Below are 15,596 nucleotides of genomic sequence, written 5' to 3'. Positions count from 1 at the left end.
GGTATTTTTCCAAATATAAACCCTAGGTTAAATTATTGCTAGCATAAGCTAAATCGAGCTAGGGACTCCAAAAACGTAAAAATCATTAAAACGAGGCTAGAACGAACTTACAATCGAGCTTGGAAGCTTGAAAACCCTAGCCATGGTTTCTCCTTGCTATATTCGGCCATGGGGTTGAAGATGAGCAAAATTGGCTTTTAATTTTGTATTTTAATTCATTTTACCCTAAATGACCAAAATGCCCTTACTACTAAACTTTCCAAAATTCCATCCATGTCCAATTTTTGTCCATAGACTTAGAAATTGGTAAAATTACTCTTTAAGGACCTCTAATTAATAATCTAATTCAATTTTATGCAAAATACTTCTAGAACACAAGTTTTGCAATTTATTCAATTTAGTCCCAAATTTCAAATTAAGCACTTTATGCATAAAATTTCTTCACGAAATTTTCACACAATCATGCAATCATATCATAGACCTTAAAATAATCATAAAATAATTATTTATATCTCGGATTTTGTGGTCACGAAACCACTATTCTGACTAGGCCCAAAATCAGGATATTACATATCCACATGCCCAAGTCACATGCTCATGTAGAGCATACTGACTTGATTTTAGTTTCAATACTAAGGGACACACGGTCGTGTAACATGACCGCGTGTCACACACGGCCCAGACACACGCCCGTGTCTCTACTCGTGTGGACAAAAATAGGCTATTTGCAAAGCCATTTTGCCACCCAAATTTTACATACTTGCACAAGCATAATTTGCAACATTTTATAACTGAATTGGCAACCAATCCATAACATTTCATACACATTTCATACCAATTCAACATAATATTCAAATACCTAACTAAAATCATACATTTTCTATTCATATGCCTAATACATATCAAGACAACATTTGCATATTTCCATTCCATCTACTACTTGCCAAAACATACCATATTTGAATACTTATACACAACCAAAACATTATACCAAGTTAAGCCAAATCACATGGCTTTAACTTATACCATAACATGTATCAAAATCACTATCTCAAGTAATCATAACTATAATCTTTATAACTAGCCTATACAGGCCATATTTACATATATCCATGAGTTCAAAAGTACCAAATGGCAACTGGGTAGTGTGATGTGTATCTCTGACTTATCCAAATTTAATGAGCTATCAAACCTATATGAAACATGGAAAAGAAATAGAGCAAGCTTAATAGCTTAGTAAGCCCGTATAATTCAGAATTTAACTTACCATTTATACATAACCAATCAATTAAACAAAGTATACCAAATTCACTTGCCAAATGCCTATACACAAGCATTCATCTACAAGTTAGTCACATAAGTACATGTAATCATCCATTATCTCAATTTAATACTTAATACATTGTATCATATCAAATTCATATATCATGTACATCATTTGTAACATTTCACTCTCAATCATATAAACAATAATTATGTAACAGCCTGATTTTGGGCCTAATCAGAACAATGGTTTCAAAACCACTATTTCAAAGATGGAAAAGTTATTTTAATATTATTTTATGTGTGACGACATGATTATAAAGGTGCATGGAAAATTTGGTGAATAAATTTTAGCGTTTGAGAACTTAATTGTGAAAAAGGACTAAATAGCATAAAGAGTAAAAGTTCAATTTCACTTGATAGACATACCAAATAGCTAGAGAGCCAAAATTTAAGGTCTTTAAAGGGTAAATAGACCCTTAAAATGCAGCATGGCCGGCCATAGGGACAAAGAATTAGGCTAGTTAATGTTAGGTAAAAATTTGGTGACTTATTTGATGAAAAAGAAATAAAATAAACAAAAGATGATAACACCCATTTTACCTCTTCTTCTTCACCAAAATTCTCAGCGAAAATAAGGGTTTTAAAGCCTTGAAATTTCATCCAAGCTAGCCTCTTGCAAGTAAGTCAATTTGACGGTTATTCTTGATAATTTTTATACTTTTGGGACCCCTTAAGCTTAATCTAGCTATTGAGGGGATTATTTTGTAAAATGATTGATAGTCTAGGGACTTACCATGAAAGGATTTGTATGTTTACTGAGTTTTTATAGAAGAAAATAAGTCTTGGTTGTTAAGTGAACAACTTTTGTCAAAGGACTTATCATGAAAACCCCAATAGGACCATTTGTAAATTTAGTAAAAAAAATAGTAATATTGTGAAATATTCAGAATTTGGGGTGGTAATTAGAGAAATAAATGGTCGGTTAGGCTTGGCTAATAAGGAAATTTGATAAAAAATTATTTTCAAACCTAGGGATAAAATCATAATTTTTGTGAAGTTTAAGTGCAAAACAGTCATTTTACCAAAGTATGAATCTTAAGTTGAATTGAATGACTTTTGTAGTAAATAAGCTAATTTTTGCCATTTTAGATCAAGAGAAACGTGAATCAGGTCTTGATCGAGAGAAGAACAAAATTTACGAAGATTAGGCTCGTTCCCATCATTTTGTGCTGAGGTAAGTACATATGTAAATAATGTTTCATTATAGCTTACTTTTAAATGTTTTATTTTTACCATGTATCATATTCTACTCGATACCATGAAAGTATAAATAATGTGATATAAGAGTAACCTACATTATGAACAAGTGCGAAAGCATCAGGTTAGATACGAGATTCGTCGAACCTCAGAAATAGTATAGGATACAAAAGATAAGTCATGAGAAATTGAGTGGTCTGAACTCATGAGTTGAGCCTGAGTTCATGAGACAAGTGAAATATGTAATGTAGGTCCGGGTACTGACTTTGTGTGCAGACCCGTGAGTAGTTCAATGAGCGGGCATTACATGATAGAGCTATGGGATCTGGGTACTGACTTGGTGAAAAGGCCCGTGAGTAGCTCAAATATGCAAGTATTACAAAATACGATGTATATTTGGCTACTCATATAGTACTTAGGAGTAAACTATCCGTGAATTCATTGGTATTTCTGATTGTTCAAAGGGGTAACTCGATGAATGGATTGGCGATACTTCCAATGAGGTATGTCAATAGAGAGAATGAACTTGAGTTATTTTACGAGTAACTATAGGTATGCATACTAAACTCTCGAACAAAGACCTTAGTATCTGATGAGATGTAGTAGGTATGCTTAAAAGAAGAAAGAGCAAGATAACGAGGTTAAAATGATATATCATTTAAGTATGATAAGCCATTTGACGAATGTGTTTCTAATTACACTTATTTGCATATATGTACTTACTAAGCTCCCATGCTTACCCTTTTTCCTTTCCATTTCCTTTTAATGCCGCCAAAGTAGTTCGAGGATTGTCGCCTACGTCGGAGAAGCTAGTCACACTATCCTTGAAGCACTTGGTATAACTAGTTTTATCATTTTGACTATGGCATGTATAGGAATCTTTGATTTTATTTTTGTGTCACATTGTTTTGGGGCCAAAGGTGTTGGCTTGTTTTAGCATTTACTCATTTTGTATAAGGTCATGAAAATGGCTAATATTGTAAGTCATTATATGAATATAAGATAGTCTTTTGTGAATGTGAAATTGTTGACATGGTTAAATTTGTGAAATGTTCATAGGCCTTAGTTATGGTTGTTGGTTGAGAACTCATTTTAAATTAGACCTTGATATGTTGATTAGTATTAAATTTTGTTTCAGGGTGGCATAAGGCTTGGTAAGTAGCCTTATATTGTCCACATGGGTAGACATACGGGCGTGTGTTTAGGCTGTGTGTGACACACGGCTAGCCCCATGGGCGTGTTGTCCGACCGTATGTCCCCTGCACATAAACTTTTCAACTCAGTATGCATGGTAGTAAACACACGGGTAGAGACACGGCCGTGTGTCTTAGCCGTATGAAGGGCACGGTTTAGCACACGGGCGTGTGCCTTGGCTGTGTGCCCCTAATTGGATGCTAATGTCAGAAATAGAATGTCAAGGTTTTTATACACGGGCTAGGACACGGGCGTGTCATGGCTGTGTGAGGGACACGAGTCATAGACACGGGTGTGTGCTAGGCCATGTGAAAACCCTTTTAGGTTCGAATTTAGAATTTATTTCACATGGGCATGGGACACGGGCATGTCCTTAGGTGCTTAGGCCGTGTGTGCCACACGAGCCATCAGCACAACCATGTTCCAGTTCCATTCAGGTGTGTTGCCTATCCACACGGGCGTATGCTTTGTTTCAAAGGTCATTTTCTTAGTGGTTATTAAAGGACCCAAATTGGTCCCGACTGATTTCCATGACCCTAATAAGAAGTTTTGGAAAAGTATGAAAAAAGTTTTGAATTTTATCAAGTCTTGGTGACTTGTAAATGTTTGAATGCATGTGTTTAAGTTTAGTAACGCCTCGTATTCCATCTCGATGTAGGGCACGGGTGTGGGGTGCTACATTTAGTGGTATCAGAGCTATGGTTTAGTCAATTATCGAACTAACCCTGCGTGTGTACGGGTCTAGCTATACAAGCCATAAATAAATTGGGATAGTGTGATGGCTTCTGATTTTGTTATCATGTTTTCTTATAGTAATGGATTTCGATCGAACTATGACGGACAATGTAGAAAGTTATACATCGGCTCCTGCTGAAGGGGCGGTGCCATCCGATAATTGACCTCCCATGGTTAGTCAAAGAATGGGAGAAAGGGCTCGAGAAGCCTTTCTCCACATGATGAATGAATGGTACACAGAGTTTGTCGAGTGAACCCGAATGCTCAACCCCCTCCACCTCTATTTATTCCTCAACCTGTCCCTGTAGCACCCCAGGGTATAGATTTTGTGAGATTGAATAGACCCCCAGTGGACAAGATCTGAAAGCATGGAGCCGAGGAGTTCCTTGCAAATAAAGATAATGATCCCGAAAGGGTAGAGTTTTGGATTGAGAATACCATCAGGGTATTCGATGAATTGTCTTGTACTTCCGAAGAATGCTTGAAGTGTGCCATATCCTTGTTGAGGGACTCGACATACCACTAGTGGAAAATGTTAGTTTCAGTGGTACCTCACGGGAGGGTTACATGAGAATTATTCCAAGAAAAATTCTGGAAGAAATACATTAGTGAGGATTCATGGGTCAAAAGCGTAAGGAATTTCTTAACTTGAAATAAGGCTGCATGACGGTTACTGAATATGAAAGGGAGTTCGTTCGACTTAGTAAGTATGCTCGAGAGTGTGTATCCTCCAAGGCTAAGATGTGTCGAAGGTTTGAAGACGAACTTAATGAGGATATTAGGTTGTCAGTGGGTGTCCTTAAATTGAAGGAGTTTGTGGCGCTCGTTAATCGGGCTTGTAAGGCTGAAGAATTGATTAAGGAGAAGAAGAAAACTGAAGCAGAGACTAGGGATGCAAGGAAGAGACATCCGTGCAAGTCATTTCCATCTCAGTCTAAGAAATCAAGTGACGTTTACTTCCATTCTCATGTGTCAGCTAGGCACTCGTACAGAGATCATAAGAAGCAAGATTCGGATTCTAAATCTCAGGCTACATCGGTGGCTAGTATGGGTAATGCCAGATCTTCTTGACCAGAGTGCCAGTATTGTAGTAGAAGCCATTTCAACAAGTGTAGAATGAACGATGGATCCTGTTTCTGATGTGGTTCTCAAGACTAGTTATCAAGGGTTGCCCTGAGATGAACGAGAAAGAAAAATTTCAAAGTAAAAATTTCAGAGCACAAGGCTAAGTGGCATAAATTCTAAAGGAAGAACATAGAAAAATGTTGGAGTTAGGGCTAGCAGCAGGAATGTGACGAGAGACACCACAGGGAGATCCGAAGCTAGAACTCCGACTAGAACCTATGCCATACGTGCACGTGAAGATGCATCTTCTCCCGATGTGATCACCTGTACATTTTCTCTCTATGATAGTACTGTTATTGTTTTGATTGACCCTGGTTCTACTCATTCGTTTGTGTGCATGAAATTGGTGTCTAGCATAAATATACCTGTTGAGTCTACGAATTTTATGATTAAGATGTCAAACCCTTTAGGCAAGTATGTGATAGTCGATAAAGTATGTAAGAAATGTCATTTGATAGTTAAAGGTCACTGTCTTCCTGTCGATTTGATGTTGTTACCATTCAATGAGTTTGATGTCATATTAGGTATGGACTAGTTGACACTCCATGATGCTATAGTAAATTGTAGGCGAAAGGTTATTAAATTGAAATGTGAAAATGGTGAAACTCTTTGGGTTAAATTAGATGAACTAGAGAATTTACCTATTATGGTATCCTCCACGTCTACTCGAAAATGTTTGAGGAAAGGTTGTGAAGCTTATTTGGCTGTTATAATGAATGCTATGAACTAAAGGTTGAAACAGTACCAGTTGTGTGCGAATATGCAGATGTATTGCTGGAAGAATTTCCTGAGTTACCCCCTAATAGAGAAGTTGAATTTGGTGTAGAGCTAATGCCAGGGACAATGCCTATTTCGATTGCTCCGTATCGAATGGCTCCTACTAAGTTGAAGGAACTAAAGTCACAATTACAAGAGTTGATTGATAAAGGCTTTGTGAGACCAAGCTTTTCATCGTGGGGTGTTCCGGTGCTATTTGTGAAAAAGAAAGATGGGTCTATAAGGCTGTGCATAAACTATCGATAGTTAAATAAGATAATAATCAAGAATAAATATCCGTTCCCACGGATTGATGACTAGTTTGATCAATTGAAAGGAGCAGCATGGTTTTCTAAGATAGACTTGAGATCTGGTCACTATCAGTTGAGAGTTAAAGAGTCAGATGTGCTTAAAACTGAATTTAGGACGAGGTATGGCCACTACGAGTTCCTCGTCATGCCTTTCGATTTAACAAATGCTCCTACTGTGTTTATGGATTTAATGAATAGGATATTTCGGTCATACTTGGATAAGTTTGTCATTGTATTTATCGATGACATCTTGATCTATTCTGGAGATGAGGTAGAGCATACCGAACACTTGAGAATCGTTCTTCAGACTCTGAGAGATAACTGGTTGTATGCCAAATTCAGTAAAAGTGAGTTTTGGCTTCGTAAAGTCAGATTTTTGGGTCACATTGTCTCGAGTGATGGCATTACAGTTGACCCCAACAAGGTTTCTGCTATTGTTGAATGGAAACCACCAAAGAATGTGACCGATGTTAGAAGCTTTTTTGGTTTGGTTGGTTATTACAGGTGATTTGTAAAGGAATTCTCTATGATTGCTAATCCCATGACGAGGTTATTGCAAAAAGAAGTTAAGTTTGAATGGTCAGACAAGTGTCAGCAGAGTTTCGAGAAGTTAAAGAAGTTGTTGACTAAGGCTCCAGTATTAGTACAACCCGAATCAGGAAAAGAGTTTGTGGTTTATAGCGATGCTTCTTTAAATGGCTTGGGATACGTACTTATGCAGAAATGCAAGGTTATAGCTTATGCCTCGAGACAACTGAAACCTTATGAGAAGAATTATCTGACACAAGACCTAGAGTTGGCCGTCATAGTGTTTGCCTTTAAGATCTGGCGACATTATTTGTTCGGAGAGATATGCCATGTATACACCAATCAAAAAAGTCTTAAATACTTGATGACTCTGAAGGATTTAAATTTGAGACAACAGAGGTGGTTAGAATTATTAAAATATTATGAGTTAATTATCGACTACCATCTGGGAAAGGCAAACGTGGTCGCCAATGGATTGAGTAGAAAATCATTATTTGCACTGAGAGCAATGAACGCCCAATTGGCCTTGTCAGAGGATGGTTCGATTCTAGCTGAGTTAAAAGCTAGACCGATGTTTCTTCAAGAAAGTCGTGAAGTTCAGATGAGTGACAGTGAATTGTTAGCCAAGAGAACTCAATGTGAATCAGGTGCTGAATCAAATTTTCAGATTAATTCTGATGGTTGCTTGAAGTTTCAAGATAGGATTTGCGTTTCTAAGCATACTGAGTTGATTTGAAAATTTTTAATTGAGGCAGATAGTAGTTGTTTGTCACTACACCCCAGAAGTATGAAAATGTACAATAATTTGAAGAAAATGTATTGGTGGCCGGGGATGAAAAGAGACATTTCGGATTTTGTATCAAAATGCTTAGTGTGCCAACAAGTGAAAGCCGAATACCAAATACTTTCGAGTTTACTTTAGCCTATCTTGGTCCCCAAGTGGAAGTGGGATCGGATTACTATGGATTTTGTGGCGAGTTTTCCGGTAACTCTGAGGAAGAAAGGTGCCGTATGGGTTGTGGTTGATCGACTGACAAAGTCGGCTCACTTTATCCTAGTATGAATGGACTTCTCGCTTGATAAGCTAGCTAAACTGTACATTTTCGAGATTGTGAGACTTCATGGAGTGCCCTTGTCGATTATTTCGGATAGGGACCTAAGGTTTACTTCGAGGTTTTGGAAGAAGTTGCAAGAAGCTTTGGGGAAATAGTTGAATTTTAGCACAACTTTCCATCTGCAAACTGACGTTCCATTCGCAAACTGAAGGTCAATCGGAGAGAGTAATTCAAACCCTTGAGGATATGTTGTGTTTTGTGTCCTGGAGTTCCAAGGCAGTTGGGAGAAGTATCTACCGCTGGTTGAATTTGCTTATAACAATAGTTATCAGTCGAGTTTGAAAATGGCACCTTATGAAGCCTTCTATGGGCGTAAGTGTCGAACGCCCTTGTTGTAACACCCCGTACCCGAGTCCGTTACCGGAATCGAACACAAGGTGTACACAAACTTAGTTTAACTATCTTCACAGTCCATTTAGAAATTTCCAGACAAGCTGGTTACTGCATCAGTGTCGCCTTAAAAATCATATCTTGAGTTTCAAAGCTCGAAAATTTGGTTCGTAATTTTTCCCTGAAACTAGACTCATATTTCCATCTACATATTTTTTTCTACAGTTTTTGGTCTAGCCAATTAGTACAGTTTATTAGTTAAAGTCTCCCCTATTGCAGGGATCGACTACACTGACCTTCATGCGTTACGAATTGGATATCTCCCTGTACAGGGCTTCAATACTGATGCCGTTTGTTTCTATAGAAACTAGACTCAGAGAGGAATCTATAAATATATGGAATGACTCCTAATTATCTCTGGTTAATTTACAATGAATTTCTATAGTTGGAACAGGGGATCCAGAAACCGTTCTGGCCCTGTTTCATGAGAACTTTAATATCTCTTAACATATAATTCATATAACCGTTTCGTTTCTTCCATATGAAAGTAGATTCATCAAGGTTCATTTACATAATTTATTCACTATTTAATTCCATTCCTACAATTTTTAGTGATTTTTCAAATCCACACCACTGCTGCTGTCAGCATCTGTTTTTCAGGTAAACCTTACCTATTTCGTGGTTTCTATGGAGCAACTAGAGTTTTGTCATACATAGGTCCACATATAATCATTTTTAGCCATTCCAATGGCTGATCATTTGCTCACACTTCCATTCAGTCCGTAGTCACATCATAAAACCATACATATATACATAAGCACAAATGGTCTAATGCCATACTCCACTTTTACGAGCCATTTTCGCATGGTAGTACACAGATACATCACAAAAGTACTTAAAACGCAGTCCTATACATGCCATTTCAAAGCTCAACCAAAATTGTACCAAAAGGGGGCTTTGATAGTGTGGATGACTTCGACTTCGTTGATCCCAAATCCGATAGCTAACGAGCGAAACCTATAAAACAGAGAGCCAAAGCAACGGGGTAAGCATTTTAATGCTTAGTAAGTCTCAAGCAATGGAATCAGCTTTGACTAACGTATTACATTCACATGGCTAAATGAATCACTTTATTAATACACATTCCCATAATCATACTTATTTCACATTACCGACCCTTATGTTCATACACAAAAGAACAACTTAGCCAAAGGCGGTAGCTCGTTTATCAACTGGCGCATACTTACTTGTAAGGACTCAACTAATTCAAGCACATACAAACATACCTCATTGCTGGAATTTTCACAAGTGTATAAACTGAAATTTTACAGCAAGATTGCTCACTTCGAATCACGTACCTTGGATTTAACCGGATATAGCGACTCGCTCGATTGTCTTTGGGACCTAGCCGGTTATAGTGATTCATACGATTGCCTTGGTCTTAACCGGATTTGGTAACTTGCACAAATGCCTTGGTCTTAGCCGGATATAACAACTCACACGAATGCCTTGGTCTTAGCCGGATATAATTACTAGCATAATTGCCTTGGGACTTAGCAGGATATCATTCAATGTTCATTTACACATATATCAATAATCAAGACACATCCATAATTCATTTTCGTTACTAAGGCTCTAACACAAAATATTTATCAAACCTTTACAATTTCGGCTCAATAGCCACACACACAAGGAGCATGATTTCAATATAATTCAAGTAGGGTCATTACTCAAGACTTACCTTGGATGTTGTCGGCGATTTAAATGACTACTCGACTACTTTTTCCTTCCCTTTATCGGATTTAGCTCCCTTTGCTCTTGAGCTTAATTTGACAAATAAATCGATTTAATCATTTGAGCATCGAAGAGGAATTCAAGGTACTTAGTCAATATATATACTCATTAGGCATCAAAGTCGCATAAGTACGAAATCATGAATCGAACTCAACACATTAGTTAATATTCCTCTTAGCGAATTTTCTAAGCCAAGAATAGGCATCAATATGCTTGCCTCTAACCGAATGCATGCACACCAATTTCCCTCATGTGGCGAATATACATGTCCATGTTGAGGCCAATTATACACTTAATACCACACAAAAACAGCATACATTTTACTACTAACGCATTACATATCGTAGCTCAATACACCTCTCTCATTTACTTCATAACCGAAACATCATCACAAGCAAATATACACTTGAAATAGTATATATGTCATACCAATACATCATGTGCAAACATATATTCATGTAGGTGTAAGGGCCGAATTCTCAAGTGGCTTATATCCAAATATACACACATATCCAAAGCTTAAATCTTACTTACCATGCAACATGCATGAATCATACTTATGGCTATACCATGGCCGAATACCACAACACCATAATTTTGGTCATGATTAAACAAAGAACTTAGTATCTCCTTCAAAAATGCTAAAAGAAAATCTAAGAGTCCTCAATCCCCATCACATGTTTCATTATCAAGCTTGATATTTAGCATGCAATGGCATTAACACCATATTCACTTTGGCGAATTTCATTCCGTGACATAGCAAAGATTTGAACCATGGGCTAACAAGAACATCAAGCTAGCAACTAAAACATGCATGAATCTCATGGCACAACCTCAAACATACCTTAATCTTGATGCAAGTATAGCCAACCTCTTCCTAATCCTCTTCCAAACCAAACATGAAGCAAAATTCCTTCCTTCCTCTAGTATTTTCGGTCAAGGAGAAAAAATGGATGAACAAATTTTTTCTTCTCTTTTCCTCAATACACTGCAAGGGGTTTCACTCACACACACACATTTTTTTTCTTTCTTTATCACCCATACTTATTTGTTTATTGTTTCTCCTTAATGCACCAACAAAACATGTTTCATGACATGTTTAGCCCATACACCCTTGTCATGGCGGCCATTAGCTAATAAATGGGGAAGTTGACATGCAAACCCCTCATTTTGCATGTATGATCAACTAGTCATTACACATTTCCCCTCATACTTTTAAAGTTTACTACTAGGTCCTTTCTAGTGAAATTCACATTTATAACTCTAAATTAAAGCATCAAAATGTCACACATGAGTTAACACATATTATAGGCATCAAAATAAATATCAAATTATTTTTATGCCTCGATTTTGTGGTCCCGAAACCACATTCCGACTAGGGTCGTTTTAAGGTCACAACTCTCCCCACTTAAGAAATTTTCGTCCCGAAAATCTTACCGATAAATAGGTTTGGGTAACGCTCTTTCATAGAGCTCTCGGGTTCCCAAGTAGCTTCTTCCATCCGTGTTTGAGCCATAACACTTTTACTAACGGAACCCTTTTGTTTCGCAACTCCTTCACTTCACGAGCTAAGATACGAATCGGTTCTTCTTCATAACTCATATCGGATTGAATTTTAACCTCTGATGGACTAATTACATGCGATGGATCGATCTATAGCGCCAAGCATCGAAACATGAAAGGCGTCGTGAATCTTTTCAAGTTCGGGGCAAAATCAAACGATACATAGCTGGACCGACTCGTTCGGATATTTCATATGGCCCGATGAACCTCGGGCTCAATTTGCCTTCTGACCAAATCGAGTATCTTTTTCCAAGGCGAAACTTTAAGAAACACTTTATCTCCCACTTGATACTCAATGTCTTTTCGTTTGAGATCCGCGTACAACTTTTGACGATCGGAGGCTATCTTGATTTTCACGGATTACTTTTACTTTACATTCAAGCATCTTTAATCAAATCCACTCCAAAATTTTGTTCTCACCGAGCTCGGTCCAAAACAATGGTGTACGGCATCTACACCCGTACAAGGCCTCGTAAGGCGCCATCTTAATACTTGATTGAAAACTATTGTTGTAGCGAATTCAATCAAAGGTAAGTACTGTTCCCATGAACCATCGAACTCGAGGATGCAACATCTCAACATATCCTCAAGTATCTGAATTATCCGCTCAGATTGACCATCGGTTTGGGGGTGAAAGGCGGTGCTGAAATGCAACTTGGTACCCAAAGCTTCTTGCAATTTCTTCTAAAATCGCGAGGTGAATCTCGGATCTCTATCCGACACAACAGAAATCGGTACCCCGTGTAATCTCACAATCTGAGAAACGTATAATTCAGCTAGTTTATCCAATGAAAAATCCGTATGCACAGGGATAAAGTGAGCCGACTTAGTCAGTCTATCAACAACAACCCAAATCGCGTCGTTCTTACTTGCTGACAATGGCAGTCCGGACACAAAGTCCATTGTGACTCGATCCCATTTCCACTCGGGTATCGTAATCGGTGAAGTAATCACGAAGGCACTTGATGTTCGCTTTCACTTGTTGACATATTAAACATCTCGAAACAAAGTCGGAGATGTCTCGTTTCATACCATGCCACCAAAATCGACGTTTCAAATCGTTGTACATCTTCGTACTCCCCGGGTGGATTGCCATTCGGCTACAATGGGCTTCGTTCAGAATTATCGAAATAAGTTCCGAATTCTTTGGAACACACAGACGACTTCTGAACCTCAAACAATCGTCATCATCAATTAGAAACTCCGATTCCTTGTTCGGATCACACTCAGCCCGTTTTGCAAGCAACTCATCATCATCTTTTGAGCTTCACGAATTTGATGAGTCAACAATGGTTTGGCCTTTAATTGGCTACTAACACATTGTCGGGTAGGATAGACAAGTGTACATTCATCGCTCAAAAGCAAGCGGTGATTTCCGGCTTAAGGCGTCGCAACCACATTAGCCTTTCCGGGTGATAATCAATGACGAGCTCATAATCTTTTAACAACTCGAGCCAACGTCTTTGTCGCATGATTTAAGTCTCTTTGAGTCATCAAATATTTGAGACTTTTGTGATCCGAATACACATGGCACTTCTCACCAAATAAGTAATGTCGCCATATCTTTAAAGCGAATACGATGGCGACCAATTCGAGATCATTGGTCGGATAATTTTTCTCATGTGGCTTTAATTGTCTCGACGCGTAGGCCACAACTCGACCTTCTTGCATCAATACGCAACCTAACCCAAGTAGGAGGCGTCACTATAAATGACAAACTCTTTGCGATTCGGGTGCACTAAAACTAGAGCTTCATCAAATGAGTTTTCAATTGATCGAAACTTTTCGACACTTTTCCGTCCATTCAAACTTGACATCCTTACAAGCGGTTTAAGTCATGGGTGTGGCTATCATCGAGAATCCTTTTACAAACCGTCGGTAGTGTAAGCAAGTCCCAAAAAGCTCGAACCTCGGTAATATTTCTTGGAGGTTTCGATTAAGTATGGTTGTAATTTTGCTCGGTCGACTTGAATACCGTCTGAGATACCACATGACCCAAAAAGCTAACCTCTCTTAACCGAACTCGCACTTGCTTGAACTTAGCAAATAAGCGCTTATCCGTAAAATTTGCAACACCAATCTCGGTGCTCGCATGTTCGATCTCATCTCTTGAATAGACCAAGATGTCGTCAATGAACACAACTACGAACCGATCCAAATATGGTCTGAAGATCCGATTCATCAAATCCATAAATACCGCAGGGGCATTAGTGAGCCCAAAGAACTCGTAGTGACCATGTCTCGTTCTGAAGGCAGTTTTGGGTATGTCCGAATCTCGGATTCGCATCTGATAATAGCCCGATCTCAAATCTATTTTTGAGAACACCGAGGCTCCTTCAGTTGATCGAACAAATCATCGATCTGTGATAGCGGATACTTGTTCTTTATTGTCACTTTATTAAGGCGGCGATAGTCGATGCACAACCTCATGGTTCCGTCCTTCTTTTCACAAACAACACCGGTGCACCCCAAGGTGAAAAACTCAGGCGAGCAAAGCCTCTATCCACCAACTCTTGCAACCGAGCTTTCAACTCCTTTAATTCCGTTGGTGCCATACGATCACGGAGCTATCGAAATCGGTGTGGTCCGGTACAAGCTCAATGCCAAACTCTATCTCCGAGCAGTGGCAAACCCGTAATTCTTGGAAAAACATTGGTGTTCACAAACCACAAGCCTGATTCGAGTTTTATTTCTAACTCCTTATCATCAAGTACATACGCAAGGTATGCTTCGCATCCCTTTCTTACATATACGGGCCAACATTGATGACATTACGGTGGCAACCCTTCAAGTCCGTAGGTTCAACTCGGATCGTCTCGTTATTTGTGCACCTCAAATCAATAGTCTTGCTACGCAATTCACAAGCTGCATCATGCGTGGTCAACCAATCTAACCCAAGAATAGCATCAAATTCATCGAACGGCAAAAGCATCAAGTCCATGGGAAAACAAGAACCTCGAATTACTAGGGACATTTCTTACACACTTTGTCGACCAAAGACGTAACAACCCAAAGGATTTGACACCGAATTACGAACTCGAGAGACTCAATAGGTAAAGTCTTCTTTGGATGCTAAGGTTTCACATATATAAGAATGAGTAGAACCGGGGTCAATCAAAGCAATCACATTAGTATCAAAGAGAGTGAAATCTTGGTAATAACATCGGCGAGGAAGCATCCTCACGTCGCGTATAGCATAAGCCCTAGCAGAGCACGAGCCTCGGATCTGGTCGTAACATCTCTAGATCCTCTCTGACCACCACTAGCATTGCCCGTATTTCCAGATGGTCTACCTCGAGTAGTGGTAGCACCTGGTTTCCCACTCTGATTTGTATTATGTTCAGACAACCTCGAGCAATCTTTAATAAAGTGGTCGACCGATCCGCACTTGTAACAGGAGCGGTCACAGAACCTCTGACTTCGAATGCCATTTGCCACAATGTCGACACTTCGTTCTGTCTCGACATTCATTCCCAACATTGGCGACCGAAGTGCCTCGTGTACCCACAGGGGGTCGATCACGATCTCGTCTAAAAAGGCCCGAAGCGCCTCTAGACCGGCCCACATCATCTCTAAATTTCTTTGATGCATGTTGAAGAGACTTTCCCGAGGATCTTTTTTG

This window comes from Gossypium arboreum, chromosome 11, assembly GCF_025698485.1.
Source record: "Gossypium arboreum isolate Shixiya-1 chromosome 11, ASM2569848v2, whole genome shotgun sequence".
Lineage (NCBI taxonomy): Eukaryota > Viridiplantae > Streptophyta > Magnoliopsida > Malvales > Malvaceae > Gossypium > Gossypium arboreum.
Note: the sequence above shows the minus strand (reverse complement) of the source record.